Source organism: Pseudophryne corroboree, chromosome 4 (assembly GCF_028390025.1).
Source record: "Pseudophryne corroboree isolate aPseCor3 chromosome 4, aPseCor3.hap2, whole genome shotgun sequence".
Classification (NCBI taxonomy): domain Eukaryota; kingdom Metazoa; phylum Chordata; class Amphibia; order Anura; family Myobatrachidae; genus Pseudophryne; species Pseudophryne corroboree.
In genome coordinates, this window is record NC_086447.1 from 702,592,119 (window position 1) to 702,609,154 (window position 17,036).

General features: G+C 44.6%; 1 protein-coding gene across 2 annotated transcripts in view; it reads left to right on the forward strand.

Moving 5' to 3' along the window:
* Positions 1 to 17,036, forward strand: part of TTC27 (tetratricopeptide repeat domain 27) — an 880,123-nt gene that overhangs the window by 338,726 nt on the left and 524,361 nt on the right. The window lies entirely within an intron of this gene.

A 17,036-nucleotide genomic window follows, 5' to 3' on the forward strand; every position in this document is an offset into this window, starting at 1 on the left:
TTTAAGTCGAAGTAGTTAGAGAAGGGTCATAGAACAGTCCACATCAAAATGACATCAAATAACTAGCGTATATTTCATATAGCAGGTGGAGGTATGCCCAGAGAATATATATAGTATTAACAGAAAAATGACAGAAAGAAACTCTTTTGTTGTGCACTCTTGTCTATGAAAAAATTGAATAGTTAAAACTTAACTTTTATTAGTTAGAATTAGAATAGATATATGATAGCTCTCAGATAAATTTCACATCGGGCATAACACAAGAAAGAAATTTCTAGGGTTGGCAAAAATATCAGGAATAATATTAAGAAATTGGAGTTCAATTACTCAATTCAAAACATATAGGCAGTCCTATATAAATATAATGACAGTCTGATACTGTTATAAAATTGTCCAGAACCTGAAATATAGATAATAAAAAGCCGGATGCTTCGATATAAGGAGTTTCATCAATTATAGGTCAGACTGACACTATATTAGGCCGAAGCTATCTCCCACACACACACACACACACACACACACACACACACACACACACACACACACACACACACACACACAATAAATTAGTAACACATGCATGCAGTCACAAAATACATGAGTGGCATATGCAGTCCATCTCAATAACCTGGATGTTAATGGCTAACAGATTCCCTCTATATGGTAACAAACAATAGTGTGTTGCTGAACTGGCTAACAATGTGTCAATGTGAAACTTAATGTGATACAATACTGCTGTGTAGGGGTGGTGGTAATGAAAGAAACAAATCAGAATCATTAAAGTACAGTTCAAAATAAGTCTGCCGCATAAATGGGTACAATGTATAAGTTGTGCAGTGAAAATATTACTGATTAGTTTAGATTCAGTGATGTACAGTATCTACCACAATAAAACCCTGGATGGGGTGATAGAAAAGAAGGGGTGATAGAAAAGAAGGTCACACGGTGTATGAGCTCTGTAGGGCAGCTGCGGCTCTGTCACATGAAAAGGGTCGCAGTAATGACAGAGTGACCGTGTTCGCAGAGCCGGCACTCTAGAGAGGAGACGGGGGTATATAGAATGTCTGCTATTAGAAAAAAATTGTCAGATTGTCCCTGATGAATTAAATTCAGTGCAGGGACACTGCTGACACGTGATCCAATGACAGCACTTTGGATTGGAGAGGTAGAGAGATGAGGTGTGGTCAGAGGAGAGGACTAGAGCTGCAGAGGGGTAGAACAAAGTTCCGGTGAGGTTGTGTAGAGCCGCTACTGCCTGCTGTGTGTGATGTATAGTCACAGTGGACAGCAGTGAGCGGGTCCTGCCGCAGCTGTGACCGGATAGAAGGAAGAAAGAGCGGGCAGCTATGAAGAGCAGTCGAGTTAGCAGCGCGCCCTGTTGCAGTGCCCTGTTTTGAATTGAGTAATTGGACTCAAATTTCTTAAAATTATTCCTGATATTTTCGCCAACACTAGTAATGTCTTTCTAGAGTTATGCCCCATGTCAAATGTATCTCAGAGGCTATCGTATATATCTATTCTAATTAGAACTAAAAAAAGTTACGTGCTAACTAAATCCATTTTTTCATAGACAAGAGTGCCCAACAAGAGTTTCTTTCTCTTTTTTTCTGCCGAGAGAGAGAGAGGGAAAGAGGGATTGAGAGAAAGAGAGTGGAGAGAGAGAGAGGGTGTTAGAGAAGAGAGAAGGAAAGAAAGGGGGGAAACAGTGATGGAGAAAGAGGGATAAGAGGGAAGAGAGTGGAGAGAGAGATAGCGTGTTAGAGAAGAGAGAATGAAAGAAAGGGGGGAAAGAGTGATGGAGAAAGAGGGATAAGAGGGAAGGAAGAGTGAGGGGGAGAGAAAAGGGGGAGAGAGACAGTGTCAGGGAGAGAGGGAAAGGGAGAGGGAGTGAGTGGGAGAGAGACAGAGGGTGTCAGGGAGGGAGAGAGTGGAGCAAGAGAGAGTGTGTGTCAGGGAGAGAGGGGAGAGCCAGTGAGAGGGAGGGGCGAGTGAGCTAGAGTGAGAGACAGAGGGTGTCAAGGAGAGAGAGCCTGTCAGCGAGAGAAAGAGGGAGAGACAGACAAAGAGGGAGGGGAGCAAGTGGGAGAGAGAGGGTGTCAGGAAAGGAGGGAGACAGAGAGGGGGAGCAAAAGAGATGGGTGGGGTAGTGAGTGGCAGAGAGAGCGTGCATCAGGGAGAGAAAGAGAGGGATGGGAGAGAGAGAGAGAAAGAGAGATGGAGGGGGAGAGAGGGAGATGGAGGGGGAGAGAGAGTGGGGTGAGATGGAGAGAGAGAGGATGGAGAGAGATAGAGAGCGGAGAGATAGAGGGAGAGAGCGGAGAGATAGAGGGAGAGGGGGGAGAGAGAGGGAGAGAGAGCGGAGAGATAGAGGGAGAGGGGGGAGAGATAGAGGGAGAGGGGGGAGAGATAGAGGGAGAGGGGGGAGAGATAGAGGGAGAGCGGAGAGAGAGAGGGAGAGCGGAGAGAGAGAGGGAGAGCGGAGAGAGAGAGGGAGAGCGGAGAGAGAGAGGGAGAGCGGAGAGATAGAGGGAGAGGGGGGAGAGATAGAGGTAGGGGAGATAGAGGGAGAGAGATAAAGGGAGAGGGGGAGAGAGAGGGGAGAGATAGAGGGAGAGAGAGGGGAGAGATAAAGGGAGAGGGGGAGAGATAAAGGGAGAGGGGGAGAGATGGAGAGAGAGCGGAGAGAGAGAGGGAGAGAGAGTGGAGAGATAGAGGGAGAGCAGAGAGATAGAGGGAGAGGGGGGAGAGATAGAGGGAGAGAGAGGGGAGAGCAGAGAGAGAGAGATGGGAGAGATAGAGGGGAGAGCAGAGAGATAGAGGGAGAGGGGGGAGAGAGAGCGGAGAGATAGAGGGAAAGAGCGTGGAGAGATGGAGAGATAGAGGGAGAGAGAGAGCGGAGAGATAGAGGGAGAGGGGGGAGAGATAGAGGGAGAGAGAGCGGAGAGATAGAGGGAGAGTGGGGAGAGAGAGGGAGAGGGAGCGGAGAGATAGAGGGAGGGGGGGAGAGATAGAGGGAGAGGGGGGAGAGATAGGGGGAGAGAGCGGAGAGATAGAGGGAGGGAAGGGAGCGATAGAGGGAGAGAGAGGGCAGCAACAGAGGGAGAGAGAGGGGAGCGATAGAGGGAGAGAGAGGGAAGTGACAGAGGGAGAGAGAGATAGAGGGAGAGGGGGGAGAGATAGGGGGAGAGAGCGGAGAGATAGAGGGAGGGAAGGGAGCGATAGAGGGAGAGAGAGGGCAGCAACAGAGGGAGAGAGAGGGGAGCGATAGAGGGAGAGAGAGGGAAGTGACAGAGGGAGAGAGAGATAGAGGGAGAGGGGGGGAGATAGAGAGGGGGAGCGATAGGGAGATGGATAGAGGGTGGGAGGGGGGAAGACGGAAGAGAGAGGGGGGTGAGAGGGGGGAGAGAGGAGAGAAATGGGGGGAGAGAAAGGGGGGGAGAGAAAGAGAGGGATGGGAGAGAGAGAGAGAGAGAAAGAGAGATGGAGGGGGAGAGAGGGGGTGAGATGGAGAGAGGATGGAGAGAGATAGAGAGGGAGAGAGAGCGGAGAGATAGAGGGAGAGAGCGGAGAGATAGAGGGAGAGAGAGCAGAGAGATAGAAGGAGAGAGAGGAGAGAGATAGAGGGAGAGGGGGGAGAGAGAGGGAGAGGGGGGAGAGAGAGGGAGAGAGAGCGGAGAGATAGAGGGAGAGGGGGGAGAGATAGAGGGAGAGAGAGCGGAGAGAGAGAGGGAGAGCGGAGAGATAGAGGGAGAGGGAGGGAGAGGGAGAGAGAGCGGAGAGATAGAGGGAGAGGGGGGAGAGATAGAGGGAGGGGAGATAGAGGGAGATAGAGGGGAGAGATAAAGGGAGAGGGGGAGAGATAGAGGGAGAGAGAGGGGAGAGATAGAGGGAGAGAGAGGGGAGAGATAAAGGGAGAGGGGGAGAGATAGAGGGAGAGGGGGAGAGATAGAGGGAGAGGGGGAGAGATAGAGGGAGAGGGGGGAGAGAGAGCGGAGAGAGAGAGGGAGAGAGAGTGGAGAGATAGAGGGAGAGCAGAGAGATAGAGGGAGAGGGGGGAGAGATAGAGGGAGAGAGAGGGGAGAGATAGAGGGAGAGAGAGGGGAGAGCAGAGAGAGAGAGGGGAGAGCAGAGAGATAGAGGGAGAGGGGGGAGAGAGAGGGGAGAGATAGAGGGAGAGAGAGAGCGGAGAGATAGAGGGAAAGAGAGCGGAGAGATAGAGGGAGAGAGAGCGGAGAGATAGAGGGAGAGAGAGCGGAGAGATAGAGGGATAGAGAGCAGAGAGATAGAGGGAGAGAGAGCGGAGGGATAGAGAGCAGAGAGATAGAGGGAGAGAGAGAGCGGAGAGATAGAGGGAGGGAGAGATAGAGGGAGAGAGAGCGGAGAGATAGAGGGAAAGAGAGCGGGGAGAGAGAGCGGAGAGATAGAGGGATAGAGAGCGGAGAGATAGAGGGAGAGAGAGAGCGGAGAGATAGAGGGAGGGAGAGATAGAGGGAGAGAGAGCGGAGAGATAGAGGGAGAGTGGGGAGAGAGAGGGAGAGGGAGCGGAGAGATAGAGGGAGGGGGGGAGAGATAGAAGGAGAGGGGGGAGAGATAGAGGGAGAGAGAGCGGAGAGATAGAGGGAGGGAAGGGAGCGATAGAGGGAGAGAGAGGGCAGCAACAGAGGGAGAGAGAGGGGAGCGATAGAGGGAGAGAGAGGGAAGTGACAGAGGGAGAGAGAGATAGAGGGAGAGGGGGGAGATAGAGAGGGGGAGCGATAGGGAGATGGATAGAGGGTGGGAGGGGGGGAAGACGGAAGAGAGAGGGGGGAGAGGGAGAGAGGGGGGAGAGAGGAGAGAAATGGGGGGAGAGAGAGGAGAGAAAGGGGGGGGAGAGAGAGTGGGGAGAGAGAGGAGAGAAAGGGGGGGAGAGAGAGGGATGAGGAGAGACACACTACCTGTTCCGGCCTTGGTAGGCATCAGGGGATGTCTCTGATGGGGGCGGGCAAGTCACTGAATTAGGCCCCGCCCCCTTTCCACCCGCGAATCGCGGCAATGCATTCCCCTGCTGCCACATTGTGGGGTCCCCTGGATGACCGCTCCGCCTCGTCTTTCCTATAATCTGGCCCTGCTGCATACATACACAGCAAGCCGGCACTACAGAGCCAGGCCAGGCTCCAGGGAGGAAACGCCAGCGCTGCCGTAATCACACTGACTCACCATGTATCCGCGGGTCTCCTGTTGGTGCCCCTGCTGCCGTGCTGGCCGAAGAGCTGCAGCGACTCATCAGCACGGTCATCATACAGGGGGGATGTCGGTGGAAGTGGCTGTCCAGCCTGCCCTCGGAAGTGGAGGAGCGCCAGGTACTTGGGGTGGGGAGGGAGGGGGGGGGGGATGTGACATGACCACCTGACCTACACACGCTGACCACCTCTGCAAATAGGAAAAGAGATGGGCGGGCGCACACTCGTCAGACTGAGTGCAGTCTGCCATCTCCGGGTGTCTGGTAGAAGAGCTTCATTTTTTCCCCAGACAGCCTCAGCGTGCCGCCCTTCAGGTCCTGTCGCCCATAGGCAGCTGCCTAAAGCTGCCTAATGGAAGCGCCGGCCCTGGCTATGCTGCAGGGCCAATGCAATAGGTCTGTGAACTACGTCATTCACAGATGTTTCGGGTGTACACACTTGCCAATCCACTACCAATTTATCGTCCATTTGATAAAGCAGACTATGTATCGAGCAGTGTGTACCCAGCCTTAGGGTTATATAGAATCATATCCCCATTTTCCCAATGCCTGGGTCTGGGGATCAGGGAAGTCCAACATATTGGAAAGCCTCGATTTGCTGATTCAGTTTAAAAAAATTATCAGGATGGGCGAGTTGGGAATTTGAAACATGCTTTATTTTGCCCACTCCCGATGGATCGATGGTCATCGATGTTTTTGATTGCTAATCGGCGGGTCTGCTTCTGCAGAATGATGAGTTACGGCTCACATGTATGGCACACATCGCATCCAGGAAATTTATTGTATACACTGTACTCAACTAATATTGAAGTACATGGCTAATATGAAGGTCTTAATAACAAATGTTTGAAACCTGGGGCTGGGCCATAAGCTTTGCCTCATCCCTTTACATCACTGCTACAGTTTGCACTCGCCTTGTTTGGATACACAGTGACATTCAATGTATCCTATACTAGTGTCCACTCCTCAGTGTGCTCCTGTGAGTGATAGGTGAGTGACAGTTCTTTCCCCAATTTCCCCTTAGAGGCTGTGACCAGTGAAGAGACCAGACAGACACTCATCAATAACCTGTGGTGGGACGTTTGAGTGTTTGCCGTCTGTTTTGAGGAGTGCCCACCCACTGACCAGGCACCGCCTGACTCCTCCTCCTCCTCCTCTCCTCAACTTAACATGGGCACAGTGTCTTTCTATTTTAGCTCCCACCTCCTTATGCCTCACTTACCCCTGCCCACTCCATCAGTTCTATAAGAGGCTAGAAATGCCATTACTGCTTTCTTATTCTGTCAGAACAATGTTCCACTGAAACAAATTGCACTGGTTAGGATATACCAGTAAATATTTTATTTTGATGATATCATACAGATAATGAAGACAAAATGTTATAAGACAGCCACTTTTCGATCCAGGATGTGCTCACTCTTTAGATGGTAACAGGAATCCGGGATCTGAGAGGCACTTCACCTACAACTGCCTAGACTTATTCTGCCATTAATGTAATAGATATTGTCAGGAAAAGGTTACAATTACAATTTTTTAAAATGATCCAGAGATGTTTAGCAAGCTGTTGAGTGTTATTCTCATGATATCTGAACATACTGTAGTTGTGCAGTTAATTTCAGCAGATCAGCTAACACAACATAAAAGGTTTGGGACTATCATGATGATTAGAATTGCACCAACTATTTCAGACTACATCCTTTCTAAAGGGGTGATTCAATAAAATGCGACTACTGTGATGTGCCATTCTGGAATGCCACTTTGCGGACAACAACATTGCCAGTTTTGTGTCTCAGCCCGAAGAGGTGGGCAATATTACTGGTGCGGTAATAGGCAAATATCGTAGTGATGGTCAATGGCACATCACTTGTAATTGATTCGGTCCCTATTACCCCTTTTCCACTGCTGCAATAATCTTGGTTATTGCTGGATGAACTACGGTTGCGGCTTAGTGGAAAAGGGTTCCAAAATAATAACTCTAGAACAGCTACTAATGCCAGCCTCAGGTACGGGTGCAGTGTTTAAATGGGTGACTCGGGTCATCCGACTCGGATGCTGTTACAACCCTGTGAAGAGTCGGATCACTGTCGCTTGGAGATGTCATATCCAAGTGCCGGCAGGACAGAAAAACTGCACACGGGGGCAGTGTAAATGGGACCGACCCAGGAATAACCTGGGTCAAAGCTGCGGTGTGAACAGGGTCTGAGCCAGGTTGAAACCGTGTTCAAAAACCCGGGTCAGACCCAGGATTAAAGCGGAAAAGGGGTAGAAGAGTCTTGATCATTTCTGGTACTTTATTAGTTTTGGGGGCATATTTAATGGGGTCCGAGTTTGCTGAAGGTGCCAGATGGTGGCCGGATTCTGTGTTTTTTTTTTTTTTAAAGGGGCAATCATTTGCAAGGCAAAACCATGCCTTTTTAAATGATTGCCAATTTAAAAAATGTCCGAGATTGGCTGGCATCCTGCACCTCCAGCAAACTCGGACCCTATTACGTGTGCCCCATGGCATAAGATATTGTAACTTGCGCTTTGATTGTAGCCCCCATGCAAGCATAACATGTATTCCTTCTACTTACTATTTGGCTGTGAGATGCATTCCGTGTGGTATGTCATATAGACCTGCCTAATGTAAAATATATTTTTGCCTGAGATTGTAATCTTTAATTTTGTGCTTTTTTTTATTACTGTGCCAATTTTAATACTTGTCACAAAGCCATAGGTAAATGAAGGTTTTTATCCTGAAATCACAAGATCATGCTGAGATGGGGGATATTGTTAAAGGGTCTCACATTGGGGGGGATTCCGAGTTGGTTGCTCGCTAGCTGCTTTTAGCAGCATTGCACACGCTAAGCCGCCGCCTACTGGGAGTGTATCTTAGCCTAGCAGAATTACGAACGAAAGTTTCGCTAATTTTCTCGTAACGATTACCCCGCAGTTTCTGAGTAGCTCCAGACTTACTCAGCCATTGCGACCAGCTCAGTCCTTTTCGTTCCTGGTTTGACGTCACAAACACACCCAGCGTTCGCCCAGCCACTTCTCCGTTTCTCCAGACACTCCCGCGTTATGGAACTCGAACGCCTGCGTTTCTCTGCACACTCCCATAAAACGGCCAGTTTCCGCTCAGAAACACCCACTTCCTGTCAATCACACTACGATCACCACAGCGATGAAAAAGCTTTGTTATGCCGTGAGTAAAATACCTAACTTTTGTGTAAAATAACTAAGCGCAAGCGCTCTGCGAACCTTGCGCATGCGCAGTAAGCGTCTAATCGCAGTATAGCGAAAATCGGCAACGAGCAAACAACTCGGAATCACCCCCATTGTGTGCAGCGCTGTTCTCAAGATATTGTTTACAATAATTTCATGAGTTTTCAAGTCAATCTAGCACAGATACATTAACATGAATTTGTCTCCTAACATGAACCTGGCCGTTTTCTAAGATGACAATTACTTTAATTGCTTTGTAACCAGCCCAGCTTGTTTGCAGTCACACATTTGCATGTTATATTTGGCTTTTTTTCCCATGTGTTTTGAAAGGTTGGAAAATTAAACTTTGTTTTGTATCCAGTTTTCAATTTTCAGGAAAACATCTAGGGCCTGATGCAGAATTGAACATAAGCCAATTTGTTTTATGGATCTTGTGTGAATCTATACTGCGGAGGCTTACAAAATATGTGCACACAAATTCATTGCACATTTCTTCTGAGCAGTGTACACTCGATATATACTCCCTACTCTCCATCAGGTCACTAGTATGAAAACTCAGGTTTTGTGAAGCAATTTCCATATAATTCTTTAAATGTGAGCTTGCGCCCATCCATTCCTCCAGCTCTCAGAGAAATGTATTTTCAATATTGAAACAAATGTATGTGTTGTACAATATGTTCTGATTTAAGCTGCCCACATGCAGAAATATTGACCAACTACTATGTGGTCTATGGCTTCATCAAAATTGATTGCATACATATAATCAAACTAGATTTGATCTAGCCAGTTGGATATGAAATCCCGGGAGTCGGGATCTCGACAGTCAGATTACGGTATGTAATTTTACTCCAACCGCCCCCTCCTGCAGCCTAACCCTAACGGTATTATTATTATCCTTTATATGACGCCACATGGGATCTGCAGCGCCCAGTTACAGAGCACGTAAACAAATAAGAAAAAAAGAAAACAGTGACTTACAGTTTAAGACAATATAGGACAAGTGCAGGGTACATAAACATAGCTGAGTCAGCAGACGACACTGACATAAGTATTACGGTGCAGAAACCAAGCAATTTGGAGCCGTCGAAGGGAGTGTGGAGAAGATTGTTTAAGTCAGAGAAGGGAAGGTACATCCCCCTCCTGCAGCCTAACCCTTTCCATTCCCTCCTGCAGCCTAACCATAATCTCCACCACCCCTGCAGCTAAATCCTAAACTCCTCCACCCCTGCAGCTAAACCCTAACCTTCTTCCTAGTACCTAACCCCGAGATCCCGCTGTCTGTATTATATTGTTAGGATCCCAGCTGCCGGGATCTTGACCGCAACTGATCTAGCATGGTAGAAAACTGTGTTGGTCCACAGACACTATTATGTAAGAAGATCAGGCAATCCAGAAATAGCACTGTAATGCTCAGTGCCAGCCTTTACTGCAATTTTATTGTATTGAACTATTGCAATCTAATTGGATTAGATTATTGCAAATTAATCAAGAAGGTTAGGAAATTGCAAAACTGCACAATTCTTCCTATAATCACTTTCAGGAGCATTGCTAATCAAGTTGTTTGGTGTGAGATGGGGATGGTATTACATTTTATTTACTATGTTTTAGGAATGTTGGGGCAGATGTATTAAGGCTGAAGAAGGTATAAAGAAGTGATAAAGCAGTGATAAGTGCAAAGTGATAACGCACTAGTCAATCAGCTCTTAACTGTCTTTTTTCCAATCCGTAATGACTGTCTGGTGCGTTATCTCCATGACCTTATCACTGCTTTATCACTTCTTTATCCCTTCTCCAGGCTTTAATTCATTGCCCCTGTGCGCTGTATTTCTGTGTATAAGAAATTTAGTTTTTTTGTCCAGCAAAACTTGTCACAATGATTCCTGATAACAAAATCCCTTTATTTGTACACAAGATTAATCTTGGAATATATATTTGTCATCTAAAGGGATTGTGGCTTTTGTTTAGCCACTATACTGTTAATGCTGCCAAGAAACAGATATTTGTGTCCTTTTTCCTGCATAGAGGTAACAGATTTAGAATTACACCTCCAGGCTTTATAAAAACAGTGTAATAGTGCCAGGCACTTTATGTTTTACGAGTTTTTAGATCTAAAATACATTCTGCATTTTGCAAGAACAGCAAGGCATCTGCACATAAAGGCAAACACCATGAAATCACCAGTGACTTATCATTTGTGGATGTGTGTTATTTTACCAGCTCATCTTATTTAAGGATCTGCTCTCAGGGGGCCCACCTGGCCTGTGCTTAGTGCACACATAAATTCCTGTGACTGCACGTTAAGTCACTGTGGTAAATAGAATATGATACAGGATTGCAGTTTATGGGTCAATCATTATTAGAATATACCACATTGTATACTCAAGGTATTCAGGTAACCTTAACATGAAACGCTATTGAATATACCTGCACAATCAGTAATAACAAGGCTGGTGAATTTACTGTATATCTGCTGCTTACTGCATACGGTTTATTTTCCTTTTTATATACAGGTTGAGTATCCCATATCCAAATATTCCGAAATACGGAATATTCCGAAATACGGACTTTTTTGAGTGAGATAGTGAAACCTTTGTTTTTTGATGGCTCAATGTACACAAACTTTGTTTAATACACAAAGTTATTAAAAATATTGTATTAAATGACCTTCAGGCTGTGTGTATAAGGTGTATATGAAACATAAATGAATTGTGTGAATGTAGATACACTTTGTTCAATGCACAAAGTTACAAAAAATATTGGCTAAAATTACCTTCAGGCTGTGTGTACAAGGTGTATATGTAACATAAATGCATTCTGTGCTTAGACTTGGGTCCCATCACAATGATATCTCATTATGGTATGCAATTATTCCAAAATACGAAAAAATACGATATCCAAAATACCTCTGGTCCCAAGCATTTTGAATAAGGGATACTCAACCTGTATAATGATTGCATGTTTGTGGTGCAAAGAGGATGGACAAAAATGTACTGTACGTATACTGCAAGAGCTGCTCCGTTATGCCACCTAGGCTGCAGAAAATATGGAGAATCCAGAAACGAGCTTTATGTATTCAGATCTATGGACATGAATTCCTCATATCCTTATAGCGAATTCCCATTTTATGAGATCTTTTGCCTTGTGTATACAGTATATATTATCAATATAAGACCATATAGGAGGCTCGCCCATATACTTAGAAATACAAATGTGGTAAGGGGGCTTATTGGTCATACTAGGTTTCAGTGAGTGGTAATTATGCCTCATATTATAGGTTGTAGAAGGAAAAAACATCTGGGTATGCGTCTGATTTATTCAGGATCTTACACAGCCCACCAGGTGACTCCTGAATGGCTGTGTCTCATCCAGGGAGGGTTGCAGAAGATTGGAGTTATGAGCAAAATCAGGCAGTTAACAGATAGTTTGTTTGTATTGTCCAATATAGACCGTGATGGAAAGAGTTGGACGTTTTTTTGTGGCTGGTGATGGTTGATGCATTGGGACCATGAACAGAGTAATCGTATTAGACAGATTTCCTCCTTTGCACATAATGGACAAGCTGTATAATTTGAAAATATTTTTTTAATTAAGTATATCAGAAGGGAAGTATACAGATTTGTCCTCATACATGAAGCCTCAATACATACAGTATTTACTGGCAAGCTGCTCAATCAGATCAATGATGTCACTCAGGTACTAAAAGGGAGGGGTAATTCTGAGTAAGAAAAACATTTTGGTATCCCTAATGCACACTGTGACTTTTGAAATAACACTACATAATAGCAAAATATACAGAGATCTTGGTTGCTTATATTTGCAAATATAGGGATCAAGCCCCCAGGACAATCGGCAAGGCGTCTCTGTTTCACTGGTGGTCCCTAACAATAATCTCAATATGCCACACAGTGCAAGATGACTGGCGTGGGGGAGCCGCCCAGGTACCATTCAACTTTGCTGGCACCGAACGTCTTGTTTGCCAAACATGCAACGCACCAGGAGACTATGCTGATTAATTTAATATGACACTTGTATGTCTGTGTGTGACTGAGTCTGTATACGAGACCAAGAAGCTGCTTGCAGCAATTGCTTCTGAGAGACTCCAATTATGAGTTTCCCATTTGGGCACATGATGAATATACAAACATACTGGACTTGCGGAATAGTTCTATGGAAATCTCTGCCTAGGGATTGCAGCATCTACAGGCACTATGGTCTGTGCGGGTCCTTTTGTGTCTCCCACCATGATGACAGTAATGTAGGGCATCTACATTTACTTAACAGAATACATTGGCTCTTTACCTTTAAAGAATAAATAAACATCAATGTCCAAATGTAATAGCCTGCAAATTGTGGGCTGCTGCAAGATATGGCCTTTTTAAAAATTGCTGCCTTAAATCTAGTGGCGAAATCTCACTACTGCACATAATTAATAGGTTATTACATTTGGGCCCAAATCAGAATTTTATCATATAAAGCATGAGGAGAAAATACTTTGTTCAATTTTACTCTGACTTTAAACTAACGCTACAGTATATTAACAGCGAAAGGTACATTATTTCCTCACACCTCCATCACAAACTGCTATAGCAGTCCCAACATTTCTGTAATAATGTACAAAGGTGCAGGATAAAAGTGGTGTTGAAAGATGGCGCTCTCTGAAAGTGGCCCACAGTGTGTGAGAAGGGCAAAGATAACCGCTGTGATATATAAATAACAAAGGAACACTTGTTTGTTTTCTACGGTGATGGATACTCTATCCTCCCATTCTAAGGGCCTAATTCAGAAAGGATAGCAAATTCTGGCAATTAGCAGAATTTGCAACCCTTTGGATCGCATCGCTGGGCATGGCCGCCTAGAATGCTGATCGGTGCCTCCCCCGTTCAACAAGCAGAAATTGCAAACAAATCACAATTTCTGCTTGTAGCAGAAACTGAGGAAGCCTCCTGCCAGAGCAGCTTAGCAGCGCTTGCAGGACGCCCGCTGCCATGTTTTTTATTGCGGCGGCTGCGGTGTGACGTCATGAAGCCGCTGTGGTCATGCCCCCGTTTGGTCGCCTCCGCCCCCCCATTTGCTCTGCAATGCCCCCCCACAACACTCCATTTCCGCCCTGGAAGCGGAGCGTTGCTCACCTGCCCTGCACCACGACCACCTCTGCCTGATTGACAGTGCAGGTGCATGTGCAGGATGGGTGCTGCGCATGCACCCGCTGGGCGATCGTAATAATTCCGGTAGGATCGCGATTTTCATTCCAACCTGAATTAGCCAATAAATCCAGATTATGTGAAACAAAGTAAAACATACCCTGGTGCAATAAGTTTCAAATAGTTACATCCGCTAATGAAAATACCAGTACGTATGTTTTATGGCATTAAGTGACACTTCATAGAGAGAATCTAGATTCTCCAAGAAAAGGGGCTTTCTACCCCAGACTGTCAAATAATAACCTTGGAAGGCACAATAGTCAGAATTTAAAATAAAAGTAAATCACCACAATTTTTTTTTTGTGTGCAAAGTTGACAATGAAATAAACACTATGCAAAAAAGAATTTCAGGTGCAAAGGTGATGTAATACATAGCACAAAGAGCTAAAGTAATAAGGTATAGCAATGTCAGTTATGCTTGTTGTGACATAACTGACCCTGCCATAGTGTATGAATTTACCAATATGTAGTCTTGTACATTTCTGTTACTTTGAAGACTGGGAAACTTAGCACACAAGCTATGAGCTCCCCCATAGTAATAAATAAGAGAATGTTCCACATTTCTTGTTTATTTCTGTCACCTTCAGTAGTAGATGGATAAAACAGACTGTGGGGTATTTTCAATTAGGGTCGGATCCATTCCGACATGCATTTGTCGGAATGGATCCGACAACCCCTATTCAATCCTTTAAAAAAAGTTGATTTGAGATGAGACCTGTGAGCGGAGGAGAGGGGGGAGACCAGCGGGGACAGCTGCGGGCAGACGGAGGAGAGCAGCGCTGCAGAAGGATGTCTCACAGCCGCGTGACCTCACTTGCTGGAGCCGGGTGGACGCTGCCGTGAGCGGCGTGGCTGTGACGCATCCTCCTGCAGCTCTGTGCTGTAGCGCTGCTCTCCTTTCTGTCCGCGGATCTCCCCCGTCTGTCCGCGGCTCTCCTCCTCTCGCCTCTCGGGTCCCATATCTCAGTCCGACATTTTTTTATGTCGGACTGAGATGGTCGGAAACGGGGCCAAATCCTGTCGAATTTGGCCCTGTTTCACTCAAAAGTACGTGAATCGGCAGCTATACCGCCGATTCACGTACTATTCAACAAGTCAAATTCCACGACTTGTCGAATAAAAACAGCTGGGATTGAATAGGTCGAATCCCCTTAAAAAATCTAAATCTGACAGACGGCAGCTTTCGACCCTAATTGAATATACCCCTGTATCCCAGACAAATGTAGTTGCTTAAAAACACGCTTATTATTGCAAGTACAGTTATTACTGTGTTATACAGCAATACATGGATTCCACAATTAGACAGCTGCCGGTTACAGCTCATTCAGCATTGCAAAAGAGCTGACGTTCATCTGCTATAATTGCTAGTGGATATAGTGTATGCTGGTACCAATAATATTCTGTGATGTGTCAGCAGTATGTACATAATGCTTTTTGAAACTTGTTTCTAATAATGTATTCACTGTCAATGATATATGCACATAATTATTATGTAACCTATTACATGTTATACGATTGACATTCCAATTTCTTCTCCCAGATGTAATTTAAAATTTGATTGTAAATGAAATTTTGTTTTTCTTTAATGAAGCGGGCACATCCTAACACTAACAATGATGTAATCACAGCTGTATAAGGTTAAATGTCTGTGGCCTTAGTATATGTCTGCAAGGCTGGTATATATTAGATTTCCACTTCATTTTTCAAATACTCATATACAGAATGAAGGCATTGATGAAGGAACACACCAGCACTTCAGAGACATTACACTCAGGATTTTGCAGAGAGTTTTTATATAAGTCAGAGAGGGCTTTGAAGTTAAAAAAGAAACCTTTGGTTGCAGATTTAACAAGAAGTGATATTCTTGTTATAACTCATTAGTGTTCCAAAGTTAAATGGTCCTTCAGCCAATCGGCTCCTTTCTTTTTGTTTCATACATATGACCGGTAGAAGCTGATTGGCTAGAGCACCATTTATTATTTGTGACTGGTGATAACACGAATATCACTCTTTGTTAAATCTGCCCCCCTAATGTCCATCTATCTAAAGTACTTTGTTTGTTGTTTTACCCTTTGGTCGTGGAGGTAGGATTGCTCTTAGCAGTGTGTTTTTTGTTACACATTCTTTGTTTCTTTATATGTATGAGTCCCCAGCACAGCTCCTGGGAGGCTGTTCCATGCATCTATCACCCTATCACAAGTTCTTCTTATGTTACTCTTCCTTTATATGAGCTTATTACTGAAACACTCTTGTCAAGTGGTTCTCAAACTCTGTCCTGAGGTCACATTTTCCAGGTCACCTATCAGGTGCACAGATGCAGTTATTACTCACTGACACATTTGAAATGATCCACAGGTAGAACTAATTATTTCATTTGTGATTCTGTGAGGTGATGAGGAGACCTGGAAACATAAACTGTGGGGTCCCGAGGGCTGCGTTTGAGAACCTATCTTCTAATCCGAAATGTAATAAACTACAGGCATCGACAATGTTTTATATTTTCTTGGCAATAGGTTGGTTTAAAAAAAATTTCTGCTTTAAGCCTAGCAGTTATATTGCTGAAATGTTGCTGCTGCCTGTATATTACAGGGTATTGCATTTGGGTCATTGTCTCTTGTTCCACTCCATATCTTTTATCTAATGATTTTAATTTCCATGTTTTTTTGTGGGATACCATATCCATTTTCTTGCAAAAAGTCAAGTTACTTAAGAACACTAATTTTCCGATCCATCACTCTAGGGCAGAGGTTCCCAAACGCGGTCCTCAAGGCATGCCAACAGTCCAAGATTTAAGTATATCCATGGCTCAGCACAGATGGTTAAATCAAATTGACTTAGGTGCTAATTAAGTCACCTGTGTCCAAGCATGATGGATACATTTAAAACCTGAACCGTTGGAGTGCCTTGAGGTCTGCGTTTGGGAACCTCTGCTTTAGGGAGTTAAAAAAATCCTCCATTTCAAATAACCTACCTCCAACAAATCCATACTGCTTTTGATATTTTAATTGGTTTATATATTTTACACTTATTTTTTTTACATTGGTTTATGTTTTTTTATTTTTCTTTATTTTTTTATAGTTGAAAAAAGTATTTTATTGTATTTCCATACTATTGATACAACTTAAATGCTTATCTTATGCCTTCCCAATGTATCGTTTTGTAATGTGGAAATGCATTTGCCGTTATCCAGTCACCTGAAATTATATCAGTCAGCATTACATTGGTTAAAAAGCTTAGTTAATGGTGCTGCAAGCACTTCTTACTTATTTGAATACTCTAGTTATGTTTTCTATGGAATTAATACATAGTTTATATTCACACATCTTTTCATATAATGTTTACTTCATCCTGTGTGTTTTTTCAGGTTTCGTTTTATATATCTAATTCACTTCCTAGTTTCATGTAAGATCTAT